Here is a 17,803-nt window from a genome sequence, read left to right as displayed (position 1 = left end):
TTAGAGTGATCGGCTATGAAAGGTGCTTGGGAAAAAAGATAATGCCTGAAGTGTAATTATCCACCCCCTTGCTGTTGGAAGCACTATGGAACCTAGAGAACCCACTGGCAGGAGAGCACACAGACTGTGGGTAAACTGAAAGATGTCTGAAGGTGAAATATGGGACAATGAGGTTTGCCTAGTCACATGGCATTATTTACTTTTTGGGCTGGGCTTTTTGATAATGAACACTAAGACCCAAGCTTGGTTGTGGGGTGTGTTTTCCAGGACCACACAAACACCAAGGAGTCCATCCCCACTCCCCACTCCCCACCCCCACCGGCATGGACTGGAAAGGGTTACAGCTGTACTTCCCACCATGACGGACACTGGAGACAAGAGAGGCAGCTCCAATGCCTGGCAAGATAAGGAGGGAGTTCATGAAGCTCTAGGTATGGTGGGAAGCGATCAGGAAGAGTAGTGTAGTCCCCTCCTCGGCTTCCTTCTTCCGAAGAGACAGAAGAGAAGCTGAAAAGTAAACGTATAGCGAAACATCACCATGTACACCATCCATATGAGATGTCTTCAAAAATTCAGGGAAAATGTGCATCATGAAAAATCTATGCATGGATTTCAAAAATTTTGCACCAAAATAAACTTACCTTTTAATTCAATTTTCTGTGAACTTTTTTAAATACGTATATACAAAGTTTTTTTTAATTCCTTCACTGTAATTTAAATTTTTTAATTTAAATTAAAATTTAATTAATTTAATGTTTAATTTAAAAACCAAGGTAATTAAACATTATTTCACAAAAAAAAAAAAAAAACCACTCAAGGGCTAATGTTGTGGCATGGTAAGTTAACCTGCCACTTGCAATGCAGCCATGCCAAATCAGAATGACGGTTCAAGACCTGGCTGCTCCACTTAAGATTCAGTTCCCTGCTAATGCACCTGGGAAAGCAGCCAGGGATGGCCCAAATGCTTGGCCCCTGCCACCCACATGGGAAACTTAGATGGAGTTTTGGGCTCCTGGATTCAGCTTGGCCCAGTCTTTGCCATTGTAGCCATTTGGGGAATGAAACTGCAGATGGAAGATATCTTTCTCTATGTCTCTCCTCTCTGTCACTCTGCCTTTCAAATAAGTAAAATAAAACTTAAAAAATTTAAAAAAAAAAAAAAGAGTAGAGGCCAGCCCTGCAGTGTAGCAAGTAAAGCTGTCACTAGCGGCACCAGCATCCCACATGGGCACTGGTTCAAATCCCAGCTGCTGCACCTCCCATCCATCTCTCTGCTATGGTCTGGGAAAGCAGTGGATGATGGTACAAGGGCTTGGGTCCCTGCACCCATGTGGGAGACCCAGAAGAAGCTCCAGTCTCCTGGCCTCGGATCGGCTTGGCTTTAGCCGTTGCAGCCATCTGGGGAGTGAACCCGAGAGGAAGACCTCTCTCTCTGCCTCTGCCTGTCTGTAACTCTGTATTTCAAATAAATAAATAAATATTTGCAAAATAAAAAGAACAACTCAATGATGTTCAAGCAGAAGGCATGTTGTGCAAGGGAAAATCAACTCAATGCAGGAGGACATACTTTCCTAGAAAAAGAAGCAACACGTGTACCTGTTGCAGGAGCTGAGAAGAGCAGTGGTGCCACTCCCTACCCTCAAGCAGAGGTCTCTGTGATGTCATGATGTGAACCCAGGGCATAGAACACCCTGCCTGGGACAGAAATGTCCACGCACAGCAACCTGTGATGATGGCGAGAAAGCGTCTGACAAGAGCAAGTGAACGTGCGGAGGTGGCCGGTAGAAATGTGAGGTTGACAAAGGAGATAGATGCTGTCTACTTTTCACTAGCCTCCTCTGGAGGGCAGAGAAGAGAAAAGGAGAGAAAGACATGCCAAACAGCTTCGGCTCTCATCCCATCTGCTATGGCATAGACCCATGTGCCTGGAGTTCTGAAATGGATATGGAGTAGCAAAGTAATCCAGGATGTGGATTTGACTGGTTTGTTACACCTTAGACTCTTTCAAAGGTAGCAACTAAAAACGCACATCCTTGGATAGACAAGGCAGGAAGATACTTGGAATTTTTCCTACAGAGTAGAAACGACTTGAAAATGCAGTTTGGGTAATAGTACAAGTTTCATGTTCTCACATTTCTAAGTGATAATCAAATCTGTTAAACTAGCTTACACCATGAAGATGCAAAACACATGAATATTTGACAATGTTTACAAGCGTGCATTCGCAGGAAAGCATGGCACATGAATCAAGACCAGAAGCCTCAAAGAGATTCAAGAATGTGAGCCCAAGTGTCCCTGCAGGGGTGGGCCAGCATGGCCTGTGCACGTGTCAGCCCTCCGAGGAGAGGGGGGTGGCTTCCTGGAAGTGTCTCAGGTCCAGGAAGCTGAAGAGGTGGAGACATTACAGAATCCAACTACAGCCCCCAGGGCTGGCAGACTCCCACCTGATGCCGCCATGGGCCCCCGGCTCTTCCGCTGCGTGGTGTTTTGCCTCCTGGGAGCAGGTGAGTCTCAGAACACAAGGGCAATACTTGCCCAGCTCCAGCTCAGGTGCCCTGCTAAAGCTGCCATCTCAGGTGTCCCATAGGCACTATCTCTAGCTCTGTTTTTTATTTCCCTCGCAGGTCTCATGGAAGCCAAAGTGACACAGACTCCAAGACACATCACCACGGGGACCGGACAGAAGTTGACAGTGACTTGCTCTCAGGACATGAACCATGACTATATGTACTGGTACCGACAAGACCCAGGGTTGGGTCTAAAGCTGATCTACTATTCAATTAACGTGGACAGTGTTGAAAAAGGAGATGTCCATGCTGGGTACGTGGCCTCGAGAAAAAAGAAGGCAAATTTCCTCCTGACCCTGGAATCGACTAACATCAGCCAGACCTCCCTGTATCTCTGTGCTAGCAGTGATTACACAGCCCTACACAGCCAGCTGCTCTCTGCACAAAAAGAGCAGCCACTAAAGCCAGGAGACACCTCCCGCAGGAAGCCACATCCCAACCAAGAGGGAGATCTCACCTCCCCAGCAGAGCCCACAGACGCCCTCCTCACTCCCCCACTTCAGGCAAAGCAGCCCCTCTGCAGTGGACAACACCCACGGGCTAGTCCTGCTCTCCCATCTATACCAACGCATTTGCAACGTTCAGATGGGACAAGCTAGCTGTGTTAAACCTAGCACGGGGACTAACACCATGCGATCCTTTCTTCTCTTCCAATTGCATTGTGCTGCTCTCCAAACTAAACAGTCCATTTCCAATCCAATTGTTCTCAAACGACCTTGTTTCCACATCCCAGGTCCTATTCCTGGATGCTCTGTCACGCACCATGCCCTGAGTTGTTCCCTCGATCTGACATCTCCCTTCTTCCCCTTCTCAGAGATGCTATGCCATCCACCCAAATGCCCATCCCAACTAAGGGAGAAATTTCTTGTATGTTTTGCTGATTTTTCTACCCTTCTTGATAATTGTGCTCCAGCACACACTGTCTGTTGCCTGGATTCCTCAAGTCACCTTCTAAGAAGTCAATCTGCCTGCCAGCCTGCCACGTGCCCCAGACACAAACCACTCTCTGGGCCTGGGTGCCCTTCAAGGCCCCTCCTTTATAAGCTAAGGTCTCTAGTTCAGGCTGATTTACATCTTTCCACCTGCTCTGTTGTGTAGCTGTGTGAGACAATTCCTGCCCACCTTCCTTCTATGCAGAAATACCACACTCGCCTCAGTTCCCCAGACAAGACCTATGCTGACTGGGTTCTGAGTCTCCAGCTCTGATGGACTGCCTTCCTTCCCCTGCATACCCACCTGGATACCTAACTAATGATTCCTCTGTAAACCACGTTAGAAGTAATGTCCCTCAGCCGGCGCTGTGGCTCACTTGGCTAATCCTCCCCCCTGCGGCGCCAGCACCCCAGGTTCTAGTCCTGGTTGGGGCGTGGGTACTAGTCCCGGTTGCTCCTCTTCTGAAGTCCAGCTCTCTGCTGTGGCCCGGGAGGGCAGTGGAGGATGGCCCAAGTCCTTGGGCCCTGCACCTGCATGGGAGACCAGGAGGAAGCACTGGCTCCTGGCTTCGGATCGGCACAGCACTGGCCATAGCAGCCATTAGGGGAGTGAACCAATGGAAGGAAGACCTTTCTCTCTGTCTCTCACTGTCTATAACTCTCTCTGTCTCTCTCTCTCTCACTGTCTAACTCTGCCTGACAAAAATAAAAATAAAAAAGAAGTAATGTCTCCCACAATTTCTGTGAATTGCTGGCTGGATTAGTCCCTGGGCTCTGTGCTTTTCTAACAGGCTGAACCGAGCTAACACAAACACCCAGAGTCCACCATGAACCCTCCTTCCATGGGCTCAGGGCTTCCCTGTTACGCAGCCTTTGTCTCCTTGGAATAGTGGGTTGCGGGCACAGGTAGGACGCCCTTGTACTTGGTTTTCCAGTCCCCTTAATAAGACCTTCCCTAGTGGCTGTACTTCAGTGTCCTTAAACTCTCTCTCTTTCTCCTCATTGTCCACAGATGCTAATATCTCTGAAATCCCAGTTTATCAGGTTTCAGGGCCAGAAAAGAAGACGTCTTTTCTGTACAACCAGAAATATATCATGACCTACATGCATGGATCCAGACAAGCACCAGGACGTCCCTAGGAGGCCCGGCGTCTCCTGAGCTAAGACTAGCATTTCTCCCCACGCCAGACGGCCAGCCTCTCACGCCCTGCCTGCTGTTAAGCCACAGCACAGCACAGCCACTTCCTCTCTGTACAGAGAGGCTCTCCACAGGCAGAGGGCTGTCTCTGTATTCCTGAGGCCTGCCTGTGGAGGAGGCGACAGAAGCATCTAGAAGAAGCCTTCTGTGTGTCTGCACTGGAGACAGTTGGCGGCCAGCCCTGGGTCGTGGTGGAGGGCAGTACCTGTGATGGAGCTGTCACCATCCTCTTTCCCACACTTGTCTTCTGCTGCCTGGGCCCTGGCCCTTGTGCGGACTGAGCTGATATCAAGGCAGCCTGGTACACGCCACCGTCTTCGTGCACTGAGGGCTACAGGGACAGGGCCCTCCAGAGCCCCACAGCACTCCCTTTTACTCACCTCTGTGTGTCAGGAGGTTGTCATCTCAGTCTAGTATCTTTCATTTTAGGATGTCAGATAACGTCATGCATTTATACAATGTAGATTTCACCAACAACAGAAGAGTGCAGGCTTCACACGCCTCATGAAAAATTTTGAAAAGAAAACCCATTCTAGCAGCAACACAAATTATTTATTGATTTACAGTCCTTGCATGGGAAAATAGTCCAGTGAAACTGAAGTTCAGAGAGCGGTTTTGTGTAGTAGCTGTATCAGTATTACTTGATTTATGCTAAGATTGAGTGTGCTGGATTAGATATTGACAGTAACTGCTATGTCAGAACTAAGTAATGTAATCAACATCATGATGGCTGTTTTATGTTATGGTGGAAACTGAAAACTGTTATGTGACTGTAATTGATTTGTGTTGGATATAGTCAACTTTTCAAAAACGTGTAGACTACTAGGAAGCTTTAATTGATGTTGTAAGTTCAAAAACTACAAGTGAACTAGCTAGAAAATGTAAGTATCCTGGGGACATCTGTAACTGCCCATTTTGTGCTGACCAGTCGTTCTCAATCTGCACCCAAGTAACCCTGGTGAGCTACTTTTAACTGTGGTAGAACCGTCTCCAGAGACCTACCCTTTCAACAGGTTTCTAGGTGTACAATGCAGTATTGTACACTGCAGGCACACTGCTGTGCGGCACATCTCTGAGCCACCTTGTAAAACTGGAACCTGATACAGCTGACCGGCAACCCCACTTTCCGCCTCCTCTTTCTCAGTAGCCACCATTCAACTGTCAGCTTGTATGCGTTTGAACTTCCGCTAAGTCAAATAAACCACCATTTATCACAAAATGTGTTTGGAAATTCTGGTATATAATGATAACGAAAACAGAACCTTTGTAACAGAGTTTTATTATGTTTAAATTCCCTTCAGATGATGCACTCTTTATGGTTTGGACCTGGGGTTAACTACAGCCACAGCCCCTTGGTTCATACACTGCTGTCCCTCACCCATAACCAGGTGAATCTGTGCATGTGGACATCTGAACACCACTACCAATAATATAGTAGCATGGACAAGAAGGTGTTTTTTTATTTTTTATTTTTTGACAGGCAGAGTGGACAGTGAGAGAGAGAGACAGAGAGAAAGGTCTTCCTTTGCCATTGGTTCACCCTCCAATGGCCGCCGTGGCTGGCGCGCTGCAGCCGGCGCACCGCGCTGATCCGATGGCAGGAGTCAGGTACTTATCCTGGTCTCCCATGGGATGCAGGGCCCAAGCACTTGGGCCATCCTCCACTGCACTCCCTGGCCACAGCAGAGAGCTGGCCTGGAAGAGGGGCAACCGGGACAGAATCCGGCGCCCTGACCGGGATTAGAACCCGGTGTGCTGGCGCCGCAAGGCGGAGGATAAGCCTATTGAGCCTCGGCGCCGGCCAAGAAGGTGTTTTTTTAAAAAGAATTTATCTATTGCCCATTGGAAAAATCATTCTATAAGTACCCACTTCTGTAGAAGCAAACCCTCAACAATTACACAGGAATACCTAAAATTAAGTATGTGGGGTACATTAAATGTGCACATAGACACAACGATTACTGCTCTCTCCGTCTCCTGCACACATGCACACACACAGGAATACCCCTTCCCTGCCTGCCAGCACACTTAGTCTCTGTAGATCAGTGATGTCTGATGTATCACGGGTGTGGGCAGAGACAGTGACGTCACAGTCAGCCAGCAGCCTTGGGCTGGAAGACAACCTGCTTCTTCCTCAACGTCACCATGGAGGTCAGACTCCTCTGCGCTGGAGCCCTTTGCCTCTTGGGAGCAGGTGGTCCGGGGAGCCGGTGCTCAGTCCTCTCCTGTCACGTCTAGGCCTTGGATACAAGCCATTTCCCTTCATTTATCTCCTCTTCCTCTCCCTCGCAGGTCTCATGAAAGCAGAAGTAACCCAGACCCCACGCTATGTGATCAAGAGGAGGGGAGAGAAGGTTTTGCTGGAATGTTCACAGGACATGGATCATGAACGGATGTACTGGTATCGACAGGACCCAGGTCTGGGGCTACAGCTGATCTATTTCTCATATGACATTGATAATAAAGAGAAAGGAGAGGCCTCTGAGGGGTACGATGTCTCCAGAAAGAAGAAACCGAATTTCTCCCTGATCCTGGCATCTGCCAGCACCAACCACACGTCTACGTACCACTGTGCCAGCAGTTTAGCCACAGCACCGCACAGCTGCATCCCCTCTGCACAAAAAGAGCAGACACCAGAGGGAAGTTGCCCCAGCTCGGGGCTGATGCTGGCTCTTACGTCGCACTTGTGCCTATAGGGGAAAAGTGGTGCTAAGGAGTAAGAAACCCCATAGGCATGCATCTCAGCGGCAGGGCAAGAGATGCCCTTCACTTCCTTGCAATCAGGGACCATCCTGAGCTGGCCCCTCTCAGCCAAATTCCTAAGACTGTCCCAACAAGAAGGAGAAACCCTCTCACCTGTTCACACGGAAGCCTTGCTGTGCCATTTTTATTAGTGTTTCATTTCCTTTTCTGTCCTAGCCTTTTTTATGATACATTTTCTGCTCGACTCAACCTCTTTGCTCTCCGTGATAGGTCATAGAGAACACAAACACATTCTAAACCCTGGGTAAACCACTGTCCATGGGCTGATTCAAGAGAAACTTTATGTAGCTTGAATTCTGTTCATTCATTTCAAAAGGAAAAAAAAAATAGTAAAAATAAATCTTTCTCTAGTTCCTCTGGTTTCCATGCTGTGTTGGAAAAATTCTGGTCAGAGAAGGAATAAACTACTTCTACTTACAGAAATATCTGGGGGCTGGTGCTGTGGCGTAGCGGGTTAAAACCCTGTCCTGAAATGCCTGCGTCCCATATGGGTGCTGGTTCTAGTCCCAGTTGCTCCTCTTCTGATCCATCTCTCTGCTATAGCCTGGGAAAGCAGTAGAAGATGACCCAAGTCCTTGGGCCCCTGCACCCGCGTGGGAGACCTGGAAGAAGCTCCTGGCTCCTGGCTTCGGATCAGCACAGCTCTGGCCATTGCGGCCATCTGGGGAGTGAACCAGTGGATGGAAGATCTCTCTATCTCTACCTCTCTCTGTAACTCTTTCTTACAAATAAATAAAATAAATCTTAAAAAAACAGAAATATCTGGAGCAGATTTCTGTTGATCTTTTTAAAAAATATAACATACTTAATATGACTGGTTTAATTCTGTAATTAATACACAGTTATTCTTAAGTGTTGAAATTTAACTGAAATGTGATCCCTGTTAAACATAAGAGTGGGGATAAGAGAGGGAAGAGATGTACAATTTGGGACATGCTCAAGCTGACTTGCCCCAAATGGTAGAGTTAGAAACATACCAGGGAGGCCGGCGCCGTGGCTCACTAGGCTAATCCTCCGCCTAGCGGCGCCGGCACACCAGGTTCTAGTCCCGGTCGGGGTGCCGGATTCTGTCCCGGTTCCCCCTCTTCCAGGCCAGCTCTCTGCTGTGGCCAGGGAGTGCACTGGAGGATGGCCCAGGTGCTTGGGCCCTGCACCCCATGGGAGACCAGGAAAAGCACCTGGCTCCTGGCTCCTGCCATCGGATCAGTGCGGTGCGCCGGCCGCAGCGCGCCGGCTGCAGCGGCCATTGGAGGGTGAACCAATGGCAAAAGGAAGACCTTTCTCTCAGTCTCTCTCTCTCACTGTCCACTCTGCCTGTCAAAAAAAAAAAAAAAAAAAACATACCAGGCGACTCCAATTTAATCCCATCAAGGTGGCATGTACCAATGCCATCTAACTAGTCCAAGTGATCAATTTCAGTTCACAATTGATCATAATGAAAGGACTAAGAGTCAAAGGGAGCACATAAACAAGTCTAGTACCTGCTAATACTAACCGATAGAATAAATAAAGGGGAGAGTGATCCAACATGGGAAGCGAGATACTCAGCAGACTCATGGAATGGCGGATGTCCTAAACAGCACTCTGGCCTCAGAATCAGCCCTAAAGGCATTCCGATCTGGCTGAAAAGCCCATGAAAGTATTTCAGGCATGGAAAGCCAAGACACTCTGGCAAAAAAAAAAAAAAAAAAAAAAAAAAAAAAACATAAATGAAAGATCTCTGTGAGTGAGATCCCAGTGGAAAGAACAGGTCTTCAAAGAAGGAGGTACCTTTCTGTGAAGGGAGGAGAGAAACTCCACTTTGACTACGACCTTGTCTAAACAAGATAAGAGTTGGAGAACTCAAGGGGCTTCCATAGCCTTGGAAACTCATGACTGGAGCATAGGGAGATTACTGATGCCATAGACAGGAGTGTCAATTTGTTAAGTCAACAACAGGAGTCACTGTGCACTTACTCCTCATGTAGGATCTCTGTCCTTAATGTGCTGTACATTGAGGCTTAATGCTATAACGAGTACTCAAACAGTATATTTCACTTTGTGTTTCTATGGGGGTGCAAACTGTTGAAATCTTTACTTAATGTATACTAAACTGATCTTCTGTTAAAAAAAAAGAAGAAGAAATTAGCAATTCCCAACTTGACTCTCACTGGGATTAAACATGACAATAGGTCTGATCTGATTTCATCATCATTTAAAAAATCATCTATTATTTTTCACTTTATGTTTCTGTGTGGGAGCAAACTATTGAAATCTTTACTTAATGTATGCTAAACTGATCTTCTGTATATAAAGAGAATTGAAAATGAATCCTCATGTGAATGGAAGGGGAGAGGGAATGGGAAAGGGGAGGGTTGCGGGTGGGAGGGACGTTTTTTGGGGGGAAGCCATTGTAATCCATAAGCCGTACTTTGGAAATTTATATTCATTAAATAAAAGTTAAAAAAAAGAAAACAAAAAAATATATAACATACTACTCAGCCAGTAAATATGAACCAAATTTTCTGCTTGGGGGATGCAAAAGAAATATAAAGGCTGGTAAAAATCCCAAACTGTAGAGAATTTCCAAACCTGTTATCAAGATGAAATAGGCAAGATGAAAATATATTCTGATTCAAGCTACATTTTTATATATAAGAAGCCAGAGGAAAAAAGTCAATAAATGTGTACTACAGTAGTCAAGATGAAGTTCATAGGAGAGATCATACTTGAGTTGACTTTGGATAAAAGTTGACAAGGAAAAGACTGTCAGAAGGAAGAACCAGCCTGACATGATTCCATGAGTGATTCCCATGGAATGAATGAAAGGGTAGACTCATCCCTGAGAAAAGGCAGGAATCACAGACTTCCCGGCTAAGGTCAATGCCAGAATGCAGAAAACACAGCTTCACAGAGTATTGTTAAGTATCAGATGGCATATCTGAAACTTCTACATTCAGCAGGTTCTCAGTGAGCCCACACTCTCTCATAAATTCTTTATTTCCCACAGCAAGCACTGACCAGACTCAAAGGATCATTGCAAGAGAAGGCGACATGTACCAGCATGATTTGTTCATTCCCAGTGCCACCTGCAAGCGTTCCCATCATAGCTGGCACCACCTCAACCGAGTCTCTGGTAGAAACAGTGCTACACCAGAGCCAACACCTCTTCCAACGGGATTGACACCTGCCCCTCCAACACACCCTCACCTTGCCACACAGGAGAGAGGAAGAATTCATTTAGTGGAGAGTACATAGAGATGGGCTATCACATCAAAACAACAAATCACAGAAGATGTCAAGAGGAAGGATTTAGATTGGGATAAGAGGTTTGAGTTGAACAACAAACTGAAAAGGTATTCTAAGAGGCGCTCACAGATTAATTCTTAAAAGCACACAAAATGTCATTAATATTAACCATAAAGTACAGAGAATTATTACAAAAGTGCAAAGTAGTATTTGAATTAAGAGATACCACATTAAGAGACTGGAATATCACAGAAGAAAACGATTGCCCTCTAAGACTCCAAGAAAACAATACCTTTAATCATGTGATTTAATATCATAAATTCTTCTGTGGTCAGTAGGAGTGTGACCAGAGTTCTTTTCTGGGCCAGAGTGGGGAGCCTGTATGGCTTCTTCCTTTTGCAAAAAAGGACAGGATAGTGAAGGAAAGAACCTTTGTTTTCTCCCTAGGAAGCACTGAGAAGTTTATTTTAACACATAGAAACCCTGCCAGACAGCTAGTGTTTTCTTATAATTACAAATAAAGAGCCTACACTTAGTAACTTGCTGATAGCCACACAACTGGTACGTTAGTGGCAGAAAAAGTGCTTCAGTACTGGTTTTGAAAGGACCCAGTAACTGAATCCAAGCTGGGTATATTTCCATTCTAAGCTGGATCCCAAGTCCAGTGAATAAAGAAAAGATGTAAATCACACGGCCGGAGAATCAGGCCTTCTACTATGTCACATCAGCACAACCACAGTGTCAAAGACATTTTTCAAGCCTTGGCATAAATTTGCACACTTCCATATTGAAGTCGAATGATGAAGGCTTGCTGGCAGAATGTGGGTCTTCCTAGTGATGGGGAAGTGGGTTTAGCCATGTTGGTTGTGGAGTTTTGCAACATTCTTTAGTAGCTGCTGCTAAACCAGCTATACAGTCATGGAATCACCATTGATCACTCCTGGCACCATCTTATCCATGCGGCTAATCCTGAGGACTGAAAATGTGTTGCTGAAATGAAATGAACCCTATATTCCATCATCCTCCTAATTGAGCTAGTTAATTTTTTATGGTTTGAAAAATTTTGAAATGTCTTCTTACTTAGGTCAGATATCATTCAATTAATTTTGATTCATTAAAACAGAAATAGCCACCAAAGTGACACTGTGGTTAAGCCGCTGTCTGCAGTGCCGACATCCTATATGGGTGCTGGCTCGAGTCCCGGCTGCTACACTTCCAATACAGATTGCTGCTAATGCACCTGGAAGAGCAAAAGAGGATGTCTAAAGTCCTTGGGCTCCTGAACTCACCTGGGAGACCAGAGAAGCTCCTGGCCCCTGCCTTTGGGTAGGCCCATCTCCAGCCATTGTGGCCATTTGGAGAGTGAACCAACAGATGGAAGATCTCTCTCTCTCTTCTCCCTCTCCTTCTCTCTCTCTCTCCTTCCCTCCCTCCCTCCCTCCTCTTTCTCTTCCTCCTCCTCCTCTCTCTGTAACTCTGCATTTCAAATAAATAAAATCTTAAAAAATAAAATGTCCCCGATGTGTTGTCCTATGTGAATTAATGGTATAACTAGTACTCAAACAGTACTTTATACTTTGTGTTTCTGTGTGGGTGCAAACTGTTGAAAGCTTTACTTAGTATATACTAAATCGATCTTCTGTATATAAAGATAATTGCAAATGAATCTTGATGTGAATAGAATGGGAGAGGAAGTGAGATGGGATGGTTGCAGGTGGGAGGGAGGTTTTGGGGGGGGAAGCCACTGTAATCCAAAAGCTGTACTTTGGAAATTTATATTTATTAAATAAAAGTTTAAAAAAATGAGAAACTGAAAAAAATAAATAAAATGGAAACCATGAGTCAGGTCCTGTGGTACAATAGGTCAAGCCACCACGTGAGATGCTTACATGAGGTGCTGGTTGAAGCCCTGGATAATCCACCTCTGATCCAGCTACTTGGAAATCATGGCCTAGGTGCTTGGGTCCAGGGACCCATATGAGAGCCTGCTGGAGTTTCTGGCTCCTGGCTTTGGCTTGGCCCAACCCTGACTGTTGTGAGCCTTTGGAGATTGAATGAGCAGATAAAAAACTCTCTCTCTCTCTCTCTCTCTCTCTCTCTCTCTCTCTTTCTCTCTTTCCCTCCCCCCTCCCTCCCTCCCTCCTTTCCTTCCTCCCTCCTTCCCTCCCTCTCTTTCAAATAAACAGTAAGTAACTATTTTGTAAAAAAAAAAAAAAAAGGAAAAACAGAAATAGCAGGAAGTCAGAAGTCACAGGGGCTTATTCATCCCATTATTCCCTACAAAACGCAGTGACACCCCCAACCCCCAACTACAACATAGATCTGCTCTGTTGAGGCCTCAGTGGTGCCTCAGTTCAGTCAGGCTTAGTGAAGGATGGTAGAGAGGAGAGCTCCTCACTTACACACAAGCCTCTTACAGAGTACTCAAGTGCCTGTCCTGTGCATCTGATTCAGTCTTACTTAATTTGTGTCATCCAAGGGGCATCATTCGTTAATGGAAACATTAAAAAGCAAACCACAAAAAGATCCAAAGGAAGCAAAATTATAAAAAAGGGAATACAGTTACTGTGTATTACTTTCTGAAGATGTGTATTCAACTCTCTTGGTGGGATTCACATCACCACGCAGTAACCGAAGAATGGAAGGCAACGGTCAGTCCACTAATGGGAACAGTGGAAGGAAAGAATGGGTCCCAAGCCCACGCAAGGTTGCTCATGTGCTTCTCATACAGCACCTTCTGGTCTAGGAAAACGAAGATAGAAGATACTCAGCAAGTCTATCCCTCTTGAACTCACGCTTCCTCCTAACAATATTACCCTGCCTGTGAGCTCTCAAATTCTACAGATCTAGCACTCAGTTACAGATATGAGTTTCTGTGGTGGTAAGGTAATATGAGTGTATATTAAACTTACTAATTTGTAGTTCCTGCATCTAGAATTATTGCTTGTCCACCTCATAAAATTGAAATCATATGTATGTGCTCTTTGAATTCAGTTGTATTCTTGCTTCTATTTATTTATTTATTTAAAAAATACTATCAGAATGTGTGGAAAAGCTAGGTGAAACTAGGGTTATAGGAGAATAATTTATAAACTGGACAGAAATTTTTTACTCCTGTCTTTCAAAGATCATCCAAACAACACATAAAACACTAGCAGGCAGGCATTCTCCCCTCTGAGAGGAAACAAAAATGTATCCTAAGAAACTAAGTGAGAAGATCTTGAGCCTTGGAGTTACAGGACACATTAAGAATGAGAACTAGACCTGGGCTGAAAGCAAAGAGAGTAATTGACATCCATAGTCTGATAGAGGCAATTAACCAAATCCTCCTGTCAAGAACCATGAATATTATAAAACTTTACCACGCTCACTAAGAAGATAACCTACTGCCGTTCCACAGACAGGAGACACAGAGTCAGAGACAAGGTCCTCCCGTGCTCTCAACACAGCGGGCAACATGAGCGCCGTGTTTCTGTGGGCTCCCTCTGCCCCCCACCTCACGTTCCCCAACACCGATGCAGAGTAGCTCCTGGATGCTACACATGCAGCAGGTGGAGTCCCAGCTGACACAGGAGCTGAGGGAATTCCAGTCTTCTAAAGGGGCTGCCCCCTAACCTGACTGACCTGCGTCCCAGAGCAGAGGTTTCCAGACTTGGGGCACAGGCAGCGCACTGAGGGTGCAGTCAAGGACCTCCCCCACCCCGCTGGTCCTGCTGTTATGCACATTAGCATCCCCAGCTCAGGAGCCTTCATTCCATCTCCATCTGGGCAGAAGTCTCCTCAGGTACCTCCTAGATATCTAGATAATCAAAACCAAAACAAATAAAAACAGGCCTTGGACCCCTTAGTCATCCACATGCAAAATTTCATATGAGAAGGGTCAAAGACCTAAAGGTAAAACCTAAGCATATAAAAATTCCACATTATACGAAAGTCCCTCTATGCAGGACTCAGAAAATAATATTTATAAAATAAAAAATGATATGATAGGAGTCATCAAAATCAGAGGATAAGAAAGTGAATAGGTAAGCCAGGAGAAAACACCATTATATTTCTGTAACTGTTGGAACTGTTGTCAAAGTCCAACAACCTATTAACTAGGTTCATTTAAAATAAAAACCTGACTTTTTTTTACAAAATGCATAACAGATTTATCCAGGTATCCAAAATAGATTTGAATAACCAGTAAGCCCATAAAAAAAAATGTCAGTATCTTTGGACATCAGGAAAATACCCACTAAAACCACAATGGGATGCAACAAAGATGTATATGGCCACTCAAATGAAAACACCTTGGCATGAAGAAACATTGGCAAGGATTTGGAGTCACCAGAGCTTCCACATATTGCTGGTGAGAGTGGAAAATGGTACAACCAATTTGGGGAAAATCAACCAGTTTCTTACATAACGAAATAAACATCTGCCCCTGTGATCCAGTGATTAGACTCCGAAGCACAAGTCTTCACTCAGGAGAGATGAAAGCTAAATCTACAGAAAAATATGAATTGTAATGTTTATAAGAAATGTATTTACAATCGTCAAACCCTGGAAACAAGTGTCCACCTACAGGAGAACGGCTAAACAAACTGAGGTGGAATCCTACGGTGATATATTCTACCACAATAACAAGGAATGAAGTATTCATATACGCAAAATGTGGATAAATCTCAGAAACCTACTTAGTGAAATAAGTCTTGCACAGAACAGTGTATCCTGTATTATTCCAGTCATATGAAGTTCTGTAAAAAGAATGTCTAATTTACAATGAAAAATTCGAACATGGCCGCCTCTAAGAGGGTAGAGTGGGAGTTAACTAGATAAGGCCATGAAGGAATTTAGGGGGTAGTGATCATCATCTGTAGCTTGGTAGATTATATGGATGTATAATTCATCAAAACTCAATGATTTTCAAGATCTATAGTTCACTATATATAAATTTGACCTCCTTAATTATACATGTAAGAACCATAAATAAATCTTTAATTCCAATTAATGAATAGTTACTGAAGTGTTTAGGGTTGAAAAATGTCTTCAGCTCACTTTTAATTTTTTAATCAATAACATTAATCAATAACATTTCATGGATTGATGGGTGATTAGAAGGATGGGGAGATGGTTAGATGACAAAGCAGTAACAGCTAGGTGGCAGATACATGCACATTCGCTATGTAATACTTTTGTTTGAAATGTTGGAGCCAGTGCTGTGGCATAGCAGGTAAGGCCTCTAAATATGGTACTGGCATTCCATATGAGCACCAGTTCGAGTCCTGGCTGCTCCACTTCTAATACAGCTCACTTCTCTGACCTAGGAAAGCAGTAGAAGATGGCCCAAGTGCTTGGGCCCCTGCACCCGTGTGGGAAGATCCAGAAGAAGCTCCTAGTCCCAGACTTTGGATCGGCCCAGTTCCAGCTGTTGTGGCCATCTGGGGAGTGAACCAGAAGATGGAAGACCCTTCTCTCTCTGCCTCTGCCGCTCTATAACCCTGCCTTTCAAATAAATAAATAAATAAACCTTTTAAAAAGCATTTGAAATGTTTTATAGTAGCATGGGAAATAATGAGTCACTATGTACCCATATTAAATCAACTTTATGCTATATTGATAAAATACATAAAAAGTAAGAAGCAAGGACGGAAGCTTTGGGCTTTTTTAATAGAGCCTGTGCAGTAGAAGGGGAGTTGGATGCAGATAAACTTGAACAAGCAAGGAACAGTTCTAGGGACGTGCACCAGAAGCTCCCAGACCAGTGGCATCTGGAGAAGGTAACTTGCTTTATACTGCTATGTGCATGTACTAATTCAATAAATATATGCATTAAGATTATTATAGTTTACTGTACATGACACTCCCTGAAATCAAACTGTGGACAGATCACCACTGGTTGCAAAGCATGAAAGGGAAAAGGAACAGTTTTGCTGTTGCTTTAATGAGGGAGAAAGGAGTTAGAATTTGTGAAGAGTAGGGGTCATCTGGGAATTTTCATGAGAATTTAAGATTAATGAAATGAAAAAATATTTGGGTTGTTTTAGCAATAACAATATTTTAATGAAGATATTCAAAAGATATCACTGCATGTCAAGAAAAAGATCGAGTGTTCTATACCTTTTTGCAGCTGCACTACCACAGTAGTGTTGTGCCCAGGTCACATCTCATAGTTGGATCAGCGTCTCACACACACCTACACACACACCTTATGAAAGGGTTACTAGAATACCTTCATCCCTAATCTACCATATTCCCTTTGTTCTAAGCCAAGCCTTTTTCACAAGTTTTTTAAATATGGGTGATTTCTATAATCAATGTTCACCTTTCCTGTGATAGTATTTATACTATTATACTCCAAATTAACAATTTTGTTTAATGGTACATTTTGTAAAAAATAAGAGAAAGAATAGGAGAGGAAGGAGGAAGAAGGGTGGGAGTGGGGACAGGAGGTAGGGTTGGTGGGAAGTATCACTGTGTTCCTAAATCTGTACACATGAAATTGGTAGACATAAAATAAAATTTAAAAAGGAGACAAAAAACGTTAGATTAGTTTTACAAGGCTGACTGCTACTCTTTCTAGAAACTCCCAGCTTCCTCCAGGGTGGTTAGCCTACCATTCTCACCCATCCACCAGAGTGTACTCTCCTAAGGCAACTGCAAAAGGGATGACAAGCCTAAATAATATTGATGCTGGCGTTTGGGATCACATAGGTATTAACTGAGTTCTAACTCTGGGCAGATATTTAAACCTCTGAGTCTTACCTGCAAATTTTCCTGTTGTTTTTCTTTTTCACATTTAGTGACAGTAGCAGTCTACATAGCCTAACCTACGGCAAACTGAAACAATGCATGAAAATGATGGGGTATGTGCTCAAAATATTTCTGCAGCTTTTATGCAAGTATACACTATTTCAGGTATTTGCAAGATGGAGAAATCCTTTGAATAATAGAGAAGGATCATAGCATTGTGATCAAATTCTGTTTATTGACCATAATGAGCTGAATTAGAACAGAAGAAATTGTATTACAAATACTGAGACAGTGAAGAGAAACAAAATAGTTGTTACTATGATGAGGGAACAGATATGAGAGATAATACACACACCTAACCTAATGCAGTTCATAAACTG

Source organism: Oryctolagus cuniculus, chromosome 3, assembly GCF_051225735.1.
Source record: "Oryctolagus cuniculus isolate XC-2025 breed Fujian yellow rabbit chromosome 3, ASM5122573v1, whole genome shotgun sequence".
Taxonomy (NCBI): Eukaryota; Metazoa; Chordata; class Mammalia; order Lagomorpha; family Leporidae; genus Oryctolagus; species Oryctolagus cuniculus.
Note: the sequence above shows the minus strand (reverse complement) of the source record.